We start from the raw sequence: 13,879 nt of genomic DNA, 5'->3' as shown, positions 1-13,879 counted from the left end.
CCGTAGTGGGTAGGTTGCTATGTTGAAGGCAATGTGGCAAATTAGACCTAGACTCAATGCCTTGCATTTGAGTTCTGTCAGGTCCACTTAAAAGTTGCGTAAATTGCTTCTTCACATATTTGAATCTCAGTTTTTTAATTTATAAACGAGATCTGATAATACCTTAGAGAGTTGTTGGGGGAAATCAGTTAATCTAAGCAAATTGTTTAGCAGAGTAGTGCTGTGGCACATAGTAGGTGCCTCAAAAAATATTAGCTGCTCTGGGTGAGTGGGGAGGTGTTGAGCAGGGCCATCCAAGCTTTAGGATGAAAGGAGAGAGCTTTACCTTTTTGACTTTGCTCCCTACAAGTTTACCCCAGTGATTGCCTGAGGCCAGATCTTATCTGGGACTTTCACATTATTTTGCCCAAGGTCTACCCTTTTTAAAAGAGATAAGGTTCATAAAGTGCTTAGCAAAGATGGGGCACACAGTAATTGCCTGATGCTTGTAGCTATTATTAAGTTAGAAAATGAAACTAGCTCAGAAAAGAATAACAAGCAATTATCAGTCTGTTATCACCTTAGTGTAAATGAGAAGTCAGAATCCTTTCCTGGGAACAGGTTTTGATTGGGATAAGGAAGCCTGAGATCTCAGAACATGAGAGGGGAATCTGGGGAACTGAAGGACCACTTGGGAATTCTTCCTGGAGCCAGTCATGCCTGGAGAGGAGTAGACAATCCAATCCTAAATAATAAGGTGTTACAAATCCAGACGGTTTAGGATTCCAAAGTAGCTGTTGTCTTCCAGTCTGGAGATGGGGAATGAGGCTTTCTTTTCAACGCCAGGAACTGTGGAACCCTAGCCAGAAAGATGCCATGGGGGAGTTGTGGTATCACTTTCTTCCAGATACTCTTTTATCCCAGCAGGAGCATTTGGGGCTCCCGGGGACTGTCAAGAATTAAGCATCCCCTATGTGTAGAGCTTTACATGAATTTAAAAGAAAAAAAGGAAGGCAGTGTGAAGCTGGGTAGAAGGAGTCAGAATTGGACTTTTATCTTGGCTCTGTCAACTACATTGAACATGTGATCTTGGGAAAGTCTCCTGTCTGCTTTCAACCTCAATTTTCTCAGTTTCTCTCTTATGTGATGGTGTTGAGCCTCCCCAGTATCAGTTTATTCATTTGTAGAATGGGTACTACCTATTTCACAGGACTGCATGAGATAGTGAATGTGAAGCGCTCAGCGCTATGCCTGGTAACCACCGCTACCCGGATGGCTCCATGATGGATTCCTTTCCACTCAATGCTACTGTGCTTAGGACGGGGCCGCTAATGGGGATGGGGGGTGCAGGGTGGGGGTGGGAGCCATCTTGGTAGGTCCAGTTGGGAGGAAAAGGACCTTATCAACAATGTCACCCCAGCATAAGACATCGGGGAGCTGACCACTGGCTGCTGGCCAAAGGACGCTCCAGTCCTGGGTAGGCTTTGGGAGGAATCCATCCACAGCGGCCTCGGTTAAGGCCGGGGACGAGATAAGGCGGGTCAGATCATGTCCCCAGCCAACTTGGGAGGCGGCTAGGTTCATCCACATGAAGGTGGAATTTAGATCCAGGCTTGGCTCTGTCCTTTCCTGGCAGCATGACCTTGGGCCAGTCAGTTTTCCTCTGTGTCCCCCGGAAATGGGGCTCCTCATTCTATTTACCTCTCAGAGCGTCTGAGGACGACATGTCGACATAATGGATGTGAAATGCGTGGTTACGGACCAGCGAGTGGTATCTGTCATGCCAATAAGTCCCCTCGGCGCGTTCCTATCCTCCGGGTTTCACTCTGGTTAGGCGGTTCCTTCCACTACCGAGGTTTCTCGCCTCGTCGCCACCGCCTCTCCGCCCCTGGGGGCAGGGCTCGGGGGACCGCAGGTTCCGGAGCCGTTACCATTGTTCTTCGAGGCTGGGCCGCGGGGGAGGGCTCTCGCAGGCCAGACCTTGCCTTTGGTCTCTCCCTCCGCCCCGCACCCCCGCCGCGGCGAGCCGGAGAAGCGCCTTCGCCGATCTTTCCCGAGAAAGCGAGTTCCCCCCGCACGCCCCCGAACGGCGGCCGAAGACGCAGCCGAGCATCTCCGAGGAATCCCGACTGCTCGCAGTCTCCGGAAAGAGCCGAAGGGGCTTCCCACCCTCGGCCTCCCGAGCCTTTCCGAAAAGGCCCGAAGGTTTCCGAGCGGCCGTCCTGCCGGACTGCTGGAGGCGGCCGCAGCGCCATGTTGGATGCTCTGCTCGTTGAGTGAAGAAAATCCGCCCGCATCGCCTGAGCCCCGCTACCGAGAAGGGCGCCGCTTCCCCCGGGGAGGGGGATAAAGACCCCCCGCCGCCGGCCCATGAGGATATTGCCGTGAAAGGTCCGGTCTCTCCGCCTCCTGCCCCCGCCGGGTCCGGCCCCCCCCCTGGGGTCGCGTTGTCACGGAGACCGGCAGCCGGTGGTGCTGGCCCGCGGGGCGGCTGCTGCTGCCGGCGGCGGCGGCGGCGGCGGCGGCGGCGGCGGCGGCGGCGGCGGCGGCGGGCGTGTGTGACCGGCCCCGGCCCCCTCCTCCTCCTCCTCCCAGCCTCCCCCCGGCCCCCCGCTCCCGCCGCCTCCCCGGGTCTGCCCCTATCCCGCCCCCCCGCTGCCCCCGGCCCCTGCACCCCGACGCGCCCGGTCCCGCTCTGGGGGGGTTGGTGGCTTCGCTTTGCCATGAGTTTACCGCAGAAACCGGCTCTGAAATCAGGCTCAGCGGCTGCAGCAGGAACCGGACCCGGCACCGGAGCGGCGGCGGCGGCGGCAGCAGCGGTACCGCCTCCTCACCCGGCGGCGGCAGCGGCGGCGGCGGCGGCGGCAGCGGCCCCTCCTCACCCGAACATCAGGGCCCTCCAGACCCAGGCGCCCCAACAGTATCCTTTTCACCTTCCTGCCGGCCCTTCAGCTCTCGCAGCCTCAGCCTGGGGAGACCACGTAGCCCAGGGGGACCCTCCGGGGACCCTCCTGCCGGTTGCCACCTCCCAGCTAGGAAAGGGGTTACTGTTCAAGCCTCCGCACCAGGCTTGGCCAGAGCTTTTGGGGTGCCACGGAAGCAGCACTGCGGGGGACCCCGGGACACTCTGCAGTACTGTGAAAACTAGCTCCGCTCAGCCATGCTTCTGCGGCCCTTCCCTTTTAGAGCTGGGGGACCCTTCTCGCCTTCTCCTCCCCTAAACCAACACCCCCCCCCCTTATTAGGCAGAATTTGCTGGTGCCTGGAACCAGCCCTGCAGGGTAGGATTTTCTCTGATTGTTGTGAGGATTACACCCTCCTACTCCTCATTTCCCCTCGACCCCCCCGCAGCAGGGCATGGTGGGCTTCCCTAATTATTATTATTAATACACAATAAACTGTATTGGTAAATTTCCTGTTTGAAACTAATCAGCTCGTTTCCGAGGTAAGTTGGATTTTCAATCTACGGTGAGAATGTAGAGAAAACACTCCCTCTGGCTAATGTTTTTTGGCGATTGGGGGAACTGTGATGTGGTTTGTGGGTAGAACGCGATCTAAGGAGGAAATGTTATATCCCTGTCTTTGACCTTTTTAAAGGAAGAGGAAGTTAACTGACATTATCCCTCGCTCCCAAAAGGCTCACTTCTTGGAAGGCTTGTGTTATGCTTAATATTTTTAAAAGGCTTTAATTTATTCTTTATAGGCCTGATGTCTAGAGAGTATCAGGGCTCCTGGAGGAAAGTCTAGTATTGCATGTTTCTAATCTCATGTTATTTGCTTGGTTGTAGAATTTTGGACAGCTTTGATTGAAAAGCCTTGGTGAGGAGGTATTTTAGTCAAAAGTAGGCAGTGAAGGTAAAACGTTGAATTCATGAATTCCACGGAGATTTAGAAAGGTATTACCTGCCTGAGAATAACATTACATCATGCACCCCCCCAACATCCGTTATTTCTGTCAGTCAATAATCATTGGATGTTAGATGTGTTGTGTTTTTGTATTTGTGTGGTGGTGTGTTGGACTTTTAGAGATTGTAGGGTGTTTGAGCAAATTAGAAGCTAACTGCTGTGAGGTCCCCAGGTTATTTCACACTCCGTAGTTTGATTCTTGTCTGTATACATTACTTTGAGAAGGGAAAGGCATCTCCCTTCTAGAGTCATTTCAGGTCATTGTTTGGTTTCTGTCAAGTGTCATTTTGTCTGCTCTTTAAGTATTGTTAGTCCACATTTTTCATTCCAGGCAGTGTGGCGCAGAGGGAAGATAGATTCCATTCCAGTGTGATGTGTGTACTGATTTCATAATGTTTTTATCCTGCCTGATTCTGTTCAATTAAGAATTGTTCACTGATGAGAATGTTTAGTGATAACTTAGTGTTGCTCATGGAAAACCTGGTTAGTTTTGATCTGTATCTGTAGTTAGTTGCTTTAGGGGAAAAGGTGGGCTGGTTTGCCTACTTCAAGGCAGAGTTCAGGGCTGGATCTCTTAAACATATCTTCATTTACTACTTTGTGAGTTTAAATTCCTGTCTAATTTCAGTGTTTTTTTCCTTGATCGCTCATACTTGGTTAGGATTTTAAGTTTCTGTATTGTGCCACCAAGTAAATTATTTATTACCTGCATCTTTTAGTTGTTTTGGCAATTTAACAGAAATGAAAGGAAGCCTAGGTGTTCTTGATGTACAAAGTAATAATGACTGCAGTGCTGAATATGACAGTGCTTAGTGAATTTGGTGGCTTATTTGGACACAAAGAGCAGTGACTTAAGTGTTTCAAGTGTGCCTTTTCTCAGTGTATTTCACAGAGAAAGGACTTCTAAAAGCTCTGAGTTGGTTGCAACATAAAAGTAGTTAGTAATGCTGCAACTTCATTTTCTTTTGAATAAAAGCAGCAGTTGTTAAAGGGGATAAATTTAAGATGTGATTTCTGATGGAGATCATTTTTAAACCTATTGTAGTAATATAGGGTACTTAGTTTTTTGTGGCTTTGAGTTTCTTGCTTCATGCCATTGAAGCTAAAATTAATTTTCCTCTTGATGTATTTCACAGCTCTTGTTATCTTCTCTTTGCTGAAAGGTTACAGTTGCTGAAATATAAAAGCTTATTATATAAATAGCAAATGAAGTATAGGTTACCAGTTTCATCAGAATACACCAATAGTGAAATGTTATCAACTGGTAATGGGGAATTGGTTAAAAATGGATTGAAACAGAAATTTGCAATTGATGCAAGTGGTCATTGTTGGGTAAGTTGATAACATTGAAGCATGGAGAGGTAGGAGTGCAGAGCTGGAGTTGCTCTTTCCATAGCTCGAATAGATTTCTTCAGTTCCTCAGAATATACGTGTGAATATAGTTGTGTTTGCATTGAGTTAATAAGTTCAGACAGTATTTTAAATTTGTAAAAATACTAGAAAGATTTGCATGGCATGTCCTTCAATTGTACTTACTGTTCAAGTGACAAATCAGAAATTAGGGGAAATATTAGCAATAATAGATTTGAATGTAAACTGGCACCTGCTTAAGCAGGTGTCAGTATTGCATGGCAGAGCCCATAAGGCCATTTCAAGTAGAGGGTTTTGCTATAAAGAGGAAGAGGATGGGGCCTGGTGAAGGGCAGGCTGGGATGGTGGAGGCTGGAAGAAGAAAAACCTTGATATGAAAAATGCTAAAGGAATGGAAAAATATGCTTAGAATTTTCATAACATAACCCAGCAAGAAGCTTATAGCTTATGAAATTGGCACTTTAAAATATTTGCCTTGAGATATGCTTACCCCAAGTTCCCAGTATGAGGTTCCGAGGGGCTCTGTTAGAAATCACTTAAGATTCTTTTCTGAATTTTGACATTTTAATGAAAGCTATATAGATCCTTTCCACATCAAATTGCATACACAGAACATCTTGTTTACGTTTTCAGGGGGTTCTTGAGCCCCCATTAAAAGCCTACCCTTTAGGTTGAAATTACTTACCCTTCAGATAATTCAAGATAAGTGAGTTAGAATTCAGGTATCCAAATAGTTCTGACTTAAGCAGAATAATTTTGCAATCTGTTATGAATACACAATGTTCTCTTTATTTATATGGAAAGACTTGAGTGTGTAATTTCTCTCAGGGCTGCTGACACTTCTGGGGAGTCTAGTTACTGTTTTGGGGCAGACAGAAATCAGGTTAAGAAATCAGACAGAAATTGGTTAAGAAATCAGGCATTGGGTTCTTTGCAGGAACTAAATTTGATAAAGACCTGTGTCAACCAGAAAATGACCTGTGTCCTCAGCTATTTTGTCATAGACATATATATGTTAAAAACCAATATTCTTGTTGCTTTTTTTGGTGTTATAATTTTCCTTTTTTTGTGTGTTGGTTTTGTAGGCTAAGGTCAATAATGTTTTCTGTTTTTTCTGCCTCTCTACCAAAGCTAAATCTGCATAATATTAATAGTAGTATCTGTTGAATTCCTACTGTTCTGAGGGCCATACATGCATGATTTTATTTAATGCCCACAAGTTCTCTACTAAGGTAGGTATTGTCCCTATTTTACAGATGAGGAAACTGAAGTGCAGGGAAGTTAAGTAATGTTTCCAAGGTTATCCTTCTAGTAAATGGTGGTCTGTGATTCAGACTGATGTGACTGACACCAAAGCCCATGAATGCCCTTTTGACTGTGCCAGGCTATTTCTCACCTAGCCTGCATGTGGGAACGGGAGGAAGAATACTATTCTATATTTGAGAGCCAGGGGAAGATCTCAATATAGAAAAGAAGTTCTGTGGAGTAATCTAGAACACAGTAATACTGTAGCTTGTTTTAATTAGTTCATAGCCACACAGTGCTGGACAAGTAGGTTATCTTTACCTCATTGCCACATTTGATTCAGTTCATGTTCCTGCTTGTTCAGAAGTTAGCAAGGCCTCCAGCAAAATACCATTGTAATTAGCAGCTAGAATTCTGTAGTCCATGTAGTGGCCAGTAGTCTTTGCTCCTAAGTCCCACAATCAAGAAACTGTCAATTTTTTTTTAAATTTTATTATTTTATTTTTTTTAGAAACAGGGTCTTACTCTCAGACTAGAGTGAAATGGCACGATCATAGCTCACTGCAGCCTCGAACTCCTGGGCTGAAATGATTCTCCTGCCTCAACCTCCCAAATAGTGAGGATTATACAGGTTTAAGCCCCACTGTGCCCAGTCTGAAAGTGTCAGATATTGAATCCAGATCCTCCTGTGGGAAGAGAGGGAGAGACATACAAGATGGACATAAAGAAGGAAGAAAGTTACTCAGATGCCTAGTTACAGCTCAGCTGCTGCTACTCCCTATCCTAGATTTTAGGTTTCAAAGTAAGGTATTTTCTATGCTTGATCTTAGCCAAAAGACTAAGAAGCGATCAAAGTAAGGTATTTTCTGTCAAACCATGGGAGTTTGAACCACCTGAGAGCTGATGTGTTGCTTTTCCAAATTGTGGTTTCCAATAAGATTTTTTAAAAAAGGTCTACAAAAAATGTTTGAAAGCCACATTTTAAAACATATTGGAGGCCGGATGTGATGGGTCATGCCTGTAATCCTAGCACTTTGTGAGGCTGAGACGGGAGGATTGCTTGAAGCCAGGAGTTCAAGACCAGCCTGGGCAGCTTAGACCCTGTGTCTACAAAAAATAAGAAAAATGAGCTGGCATGGCGGTGTGCACCTATAGTCCCAGCTACTTGGGAGGCTGAGGCAGGAGGATTGCAGGAGTTGGAGACTGCAGTGAGCTATGATGATGCCATTGCACTCTAGCCCAGGCAACAGAATGCGACCCTGTCTTTAAACAAACAACAAACAAAAACCAACCATAATGGAAAAGATTGCCACATTTTAGCCATTCATTTTGGGACTTCAGTGTAAGTGGCAAATTTATGAATTTGTTTATTCAGTACCTACTGTGTTGTGTGCCAGTCTCAGTGCTAAGTCTAAGGTTGAAAAGCTAGGATAGAATCTTTGCCTTCAAAGAACGTGGTCTAGACAGGTAAACAGACAGGATACCATGAGGCGAATGCAATGGTAACTTCGCTTCAAGAATAGTCTGGGAAGGGAAGAATTCGGGCTTCCTAGAAGTTGACATCTGAGCTAAAGTAGAAGGATGAGTAAGAATTAACACAGGTCTTCTTAGCTTTCTCCTCTGCTAGCCTACTTTTCCCAATTGCATTGCTGTTGCTGCTGCATAGAATTTTTTTTTTTTTTTTTAACCTGGTCCTGAATCCAGATGCTGCATAGAATTTTAATAAATGGATTTTGGTCATATTTCAGGTTTGTTTGTTGGAGCAGAGAAGCTAGGGGAGGTACCAGAGAAAGTGACAATCAAAACACAATTGCTACAGATTCATAGTATCTTCTGCATCGTCATCTGAGGAATTGGGGTATGAGGAGGAGATATATACCTGGTCTGATCTGTGGTTGGTCTGTTCCTGGTATCCTTCCTACTTCATCTCATAATGCCTCTGTCCTTTTGATATTAGACTTTGGCTTGCAAACAGTACCGGCTAGCCTTAAAATATAAGTAGATTTACCTTGGTGTATTGAGAAGTGCACCTGATTTGGAATCAAAAAATCAGGATTTGAGTTTGGCTTTTCCATTTTAATAGCTGTCTTACCTTAGACTAGTCATGTAATTGGTCTGGGTATCAGTTTTCCCTTCTCTAGAATATAAGGACTACTAGACTCACTTATTCAGTGACTTTCTTGAATTATATAATGGCTTATGATTCTCAAGATTGTGCTTTGAGGTTTGTTTTGTTCTTACAAGTAGAGGGGAAGGATTTGTAGAGACCAATTAATGATTTCTTTGTCTGATGGTGACATGTTTTCTGTGGTGGACTATTGATACTAGAAGATGCTAACGTGGAGCAGAGGCAGGGCAATTTGCTTATATAACAAGCCTCTGGGTTTTGGGTTATTAATGTTAGATTTAGCCAGAGACTGAAATGCCTCCATAACTTTAGCAGTAAAGACTGCTGTAGCCACTTGTTCGATGGTTTGCCATGGTCAGTTGCTGGCTTGCTCTGGCTTATGATGCAGGTAGCTCATTATGAGATATGAGGGAAAGTAAGTTCTGGAATAAACTCCTGTGATGAGGCACAATCTATTTTTACTTCAGGAATAATACTTTGAGCTAATATAATAGGAAACTAGCTATTTCCTGATTATTAGCCAGGCCTATGACTTTAAGCAGTATATAAACTGCAGCTGAGATTTACATGGATGAAATATTGCAGGATCCCAGGCTACTTCTGAATTCTCAAATGGCTTCTAGTTCTTTGGCTTGCTGCCAACCAAAAGGAGTTTTTCAGTCTCCTGCCGCTCAGCTGAAATTTGAGATAGTTTAAACTATTTTAAGTACATTTGAAATTTGTCAGTTTTTATGACCTTTATTAACTAACTGGTTGTTGTTTTGTACTTTTTTTGAGCCCAGTGTGTGCTGCCTGATTCTTTCGAAACATTGAATTTTGTCAGTGGAACATAAACTCCATGAAGGCAGAGGTTTTTGTCTGTTTTGTTCACTGTGGAATTGGCCAGCACCTAGAATAGTGCTTGACAGATAGTAGGCAGTCTGTAAATATTTATTAAGTGAAATGTTGGTTAAGTAAGTTGGAGTCTGGGAATCAATTTTAAGATTAGTTTTGGGGCTAAGACAGATGGCATCACAATTTACTTTCAGCATTCACGGCTGCCCTAAAATTGTTTTGCACCGATATGTAATTGAATTGAAAATAATTCTATAATTTCCTTTGAGGTGGAATAGCATTGACCCAGTTTACAAAGCTATCTAAAGTGACTAAGTTGTATTTGAAGTACATATAGATACTGAGGATTAGGATTGGAAAAAAGGCTGAAAAGGAACATCTGTAGTCAAATATTACTATTAAAAAACTTGTTTTTGGAATTGACCTCCTTCCTTATTGATGGGTATGTAGACTGTCTCCAACTTTTTGATAGGTCAGTGCTGTAATATCCTTAACATATGTACATATATAGGTAACATATTTCTATAAATATCATTAGCCATACATGTATTATATATCCTTAGCTATGTTTTATGTATATAGGCCTATTGCATGTTACATATAATAGATAATATATGTCCTTAATGTGTGTGTATGTTTATACAAGTAATGTTTTCCTGTAGGATCTAGTTTCAAAATGAAGCAGTTAAAAGAATAACATATTTGAAATTTTGATGCCTATTGCTAAATTACCCTTCAAAAAGGATTTACCAATTTCATTTACCAACACTATATGACAATACCTATTTCCTCATATTTCCCAACACTGGTTATTATTATGTTTTTAATAAAATATCAGTATGATTGGGAAACAACTGTCTCATGATTATAAGAGCAACACATAATCAGGAATTTGAAGAAATATAGGAAAGAAGGAAGTAAAAATAACTCATAATCTTTTTTTTTTACATAGAGATAACCACTGTTAACATTTCTTTCCTGATCTTTTTTTTTTTTTTTTTTTTTTAGACAGAGTCTCACTCTGCCACCCTGGCCAGAGTGCAGTGGCATCATCATAGCTCACTGCAATCTCAAACTCCTGGGCTTAGGTGATCCTACTGCCTCAGCCTCTTGAATACTGGGACTACAGGTGTGTGCCACTGCATCTGGCTAATTTTTTTTTCCTCTATTTTTTGTAGAGACAGGGTCTCACTCTTGCTGAGGCTGGTCTCGAACTCCTGACCTGAAGTAATTCTCCTGTCTTGGTCTCCCAGAGTGCTAGGATTACAGGCGTGAACCACCATGTCTGGCCTTTCCTGATCTTTATTCTATGGGTTTTAATTTTAGTGGATTTAAATTCTGTCCTTTTGTAACATAACTTAAGGTCAGATTATGTATACAGTTTTGTATCTTACTTTGTTACTTAATTATCTGCCAGGAAAGTGCTTTTTACATTTGATCTTAGCCAAAAGGCTGAGAAGCAATGTAAAGTACTTTTTGAATAGTTTTATTCTATATCAATTTGGAGTATAAATGAATTTTTTACTTTTTTGGAAAGGTTTTCTTGAGGACATTCTTTCCCCTTAGGCTTATGGCTCAGAAGTTATGACTGCACATGAGGTAGAGGAGAGCTCAAAGCTTTATTAATAAGGCAAACATTTTTGAGTTATGCCTGTAATGTTTTGCATTATTTACAAGATTAAAACTCACTGTAAAATCACAATTTTCCCCACCCCCTACAGTTATTTACATTTCTTTATTATCCCTTTGAATTCACTTTCATTCATATGTTCAAGTATACTAAATAAAACTTAAAAAGCTGATTACCAGTGTGGTATGTGTTAGTTAGGAATCCTATACATATGTTGTATCTCCTTTATTTCTTTCATTCGTTTTCAGGAAATGTTAGTATATGAGGAGTGATTGAAGGAAGGAGGAAAAGATCATAAGGGATTCATGTAGGGTTAGGGAAATAGGGTTCAAATATAGGAACAATTTTGGGATGACAAGGGGAGAAAACTAGGTGGAAATAGAAAGTGAGGCCGGACATGGTGGTTGATGCCTGTAATCCTACCACTCTGGGAGGCCAAGGTGGGAGGATAGCTCGAGATCAGGAGTTCGAGAGCAGCCTGAGCAAGAGTGAGACCCCCATCTCTACTAAAAATAGAGAGAAATGATCTGGACAGCTAAAAATATATATAGAAAAAATTAGCCAGGCATGATGGCACATGCCTGTAGTCCCAGGTACTTGGGAGGCTGAGGCAGTAGGATTGCTTAAGTTCAGGAGTTTGAGGTTGCTGTGAGCTAGGCTGATGCCACGGCACTTTAGCCCGGGCAACAGAGCGAGACTGTCTCAAAAAAAAAAAAAAAAAAAAAGGAAAGTGAGTATAGCCAGTTTTGAACCAGAATTTTATATTTTTACATAGAAAAATGGAAAGGACTGAACTTTGAATATAGACTGGAGGAATGTAAGAAGGGGTATATGAGATGACTCCTGACCTTTTTTCTAGGCCCTAGAAAATAGTACATAAGAAACAGAACTTGGCCAGGCGTGGTGGGTCACGCCTGTAATCCTAGCACTCTGGGAGGCTGAGGCAAGAGGATTGCTTGATGTCAGGATTTCGAGACCCTGTCTGTACTAAAAGTAGAAAAAAAAATTAGCCAGGTGAGGTGGCACCTGCCTGCAGTCCCAGCTGTTTGGAAGTCTGAGACAGGAGGATCGCTTGAGCCCAGGAGCTTGAGGTTGCTGTGAGCTAGGCTGATACCACGGCACTCTAGTGTAGGCAACAGAGTGAGACTCTGTCTCAAAAAAAAAAAAAAAAAAAACCCCAAAAAACCAAAAAAAACCCACCCTCCTCCACCAAACCAAACAACACAAAACAGAAGTTGAAGGATGAATTAAAAAAAAAAGAGGTTAAGACTATAGTTAGGGTTTGATTTTTTTTTTTTTTTTTTTTTTTTTTTTTTTGAGACAGAGTCTTGGTCTTTTGCCTGGGCTAGAGTGCCGTGGCATCAGCCTAGCTCACAGCAACCTCAAACTCCTGGGCTTAAGCAATCCTCCTGCCTTAGCCTCCTGAGTAGCTGGGACTACAGGCATGCGCCACCATGCCTGGCTGATTTTTTCTATATATTTTTAGTTGTCTAACTAATTTATTTCTATTTTTTAGTAGAGATGGGGTCTCGCTCTTGCTCAGGCTGGTCTTGAACTCCTGACCTTGAGTGATTCTCCTGCTTCGGCCTCCCAGAGTGCTAGGATTACAGGTGTGAGCCACTGCACCCAGCCTATAGTTAGGGTTTGGATGGACAAAGGGGAGTGGACTGTGGTGAGTAGGTGACCAACATAAATAAAGATTTGGGCTTGAAACAAGCATGGTATATGCTGGGTTCTAAGGATCTGGATCTGTGTGCTTGGAGGGAGGATTCTGTGGTAGAATATTCAAGATAATGGATTCAGATTCTAGAGGGTTTTGAATGAATGGAAGAAGAGGAAGTTAGACTTCACCCATGTGAAGCTATTACTTTTTTTCAAACAGGTTTATTGAGATATGATTCACATACTATATGAATCACCCATTTAGAATGTACAGTTCAGTGATTTTGAGTATACTCAAAACCAGTTGAAAATTGTACAGGTAACACTACAGTTTTAGAACATTTTCATCACTCCCAAAAGAAACTCATTTGATTCCCCATTCCTCCTCCAATTTTCCCTGCCCTAGGCAAGAACTCGTTTACTTTCTGCCTCTGTATATTTGCCTATTCTGTATATTTCATATAAATGGAGTAATACAAAGTATGATTTTTTTATTGTGATTGGTTTCTTTCACTTAGCATAATGTTTTCAAAGTTCACCTATGTCATAACATGTATCAGTACTTCATTTTTTATTGTTGAATAATATTCCATGTACCACATTTTCTTTATCCATTCATCATGGACATTTGGGTTGTTTCAACTTTTTGGCTGTTGGATAATGAATAGTCAAAAAGTTGAACAAGATTTTTGGCTCTGAATAATGTTGCTGTGAACATTCGTGAACATTTTTGTGTGGATATATGTTTTAATTTCTCTTGAGTGTATATACCTATGAGTACAGTTGCTGGGTTATGTGAGGCAACTCCATGCTTAACATTTTGAGGAACTGTCAAACTGTTTTCCAAAGTGGCTGCACCATTTTATGTTCCTTCCAACAGTGTATGAGGGTTCCAGTTTGTCCACCTCCTTACCAGCACTTGTCATTATCTGTTTTTGTGATTATAAGCCATACTAGTGGGTGTGAAGTGGTATCTCATTGTCGTTTTGATTTGCATTTCCCTGACGGCTCAGGATATTAATCATCCTTTTGGGTGCATATTGGCCACTTGTTATTTATGAAGAATTATCTATTCAGATCTTTTGCCCAGTTTTTAATTGGGTTATTTGACTTTTCATTGTTGA

At 42.6% G+C, this 13,879-nt stretch overlaps 1 protein-coding gene across 15 annotated transcripts in view; it reads left to right on the top strand.

Annotated features, from left to right (window-relative positions):
* The first annotated feature begins 2,195 nt into the window (after nucleotides 1-2,195).
* Nucleotides 2,196-13,879, top strand: part of EIF4G3 (eukaryotic translation initiation factor 4 gamma 3) — a 315,623-nt gene continuing 303,939 nt past the window's right edge. For 12 of the 15 annotated variants that reach the window (XM_069479450.1, XM_069479452.1, XM_069479460.1 and 9 more), the window contains exons 1-2: nucleotides 2,196-2,370; nucleotides 2,737-2,899. The gene's annotated coding sequence lies outside the window, so the exon portion shown is untranslated. The remainder of the gene's footprint in view (nucleotides 2,371-2,736; nucleotides 2,900-13,879) is intronic. The other 3 variants (XM_069479456.1, XM_069479454.1, XM_069479448.1) reach the window with 1 other exon arrangement.

This window comes from Eulemur rufifrons, chromosome 8, assembly GCF_041146395.1.
Source record: "Eulemur rufifrons isolate Redbay chromosome 8, OSU_ERuf_1, whole genome shotgun sequence".
NCBI lineage: Eukaryota > Metazoa > Chordata > Mammalia > Primates > Lemuridae > Eulemur > Eulemur rufifrons.
The sequence above is the reverse complement of the archived record's forward strand: the minus strand, read 5'-3'. Positions and strand labels throughout refer to the sequence as shown.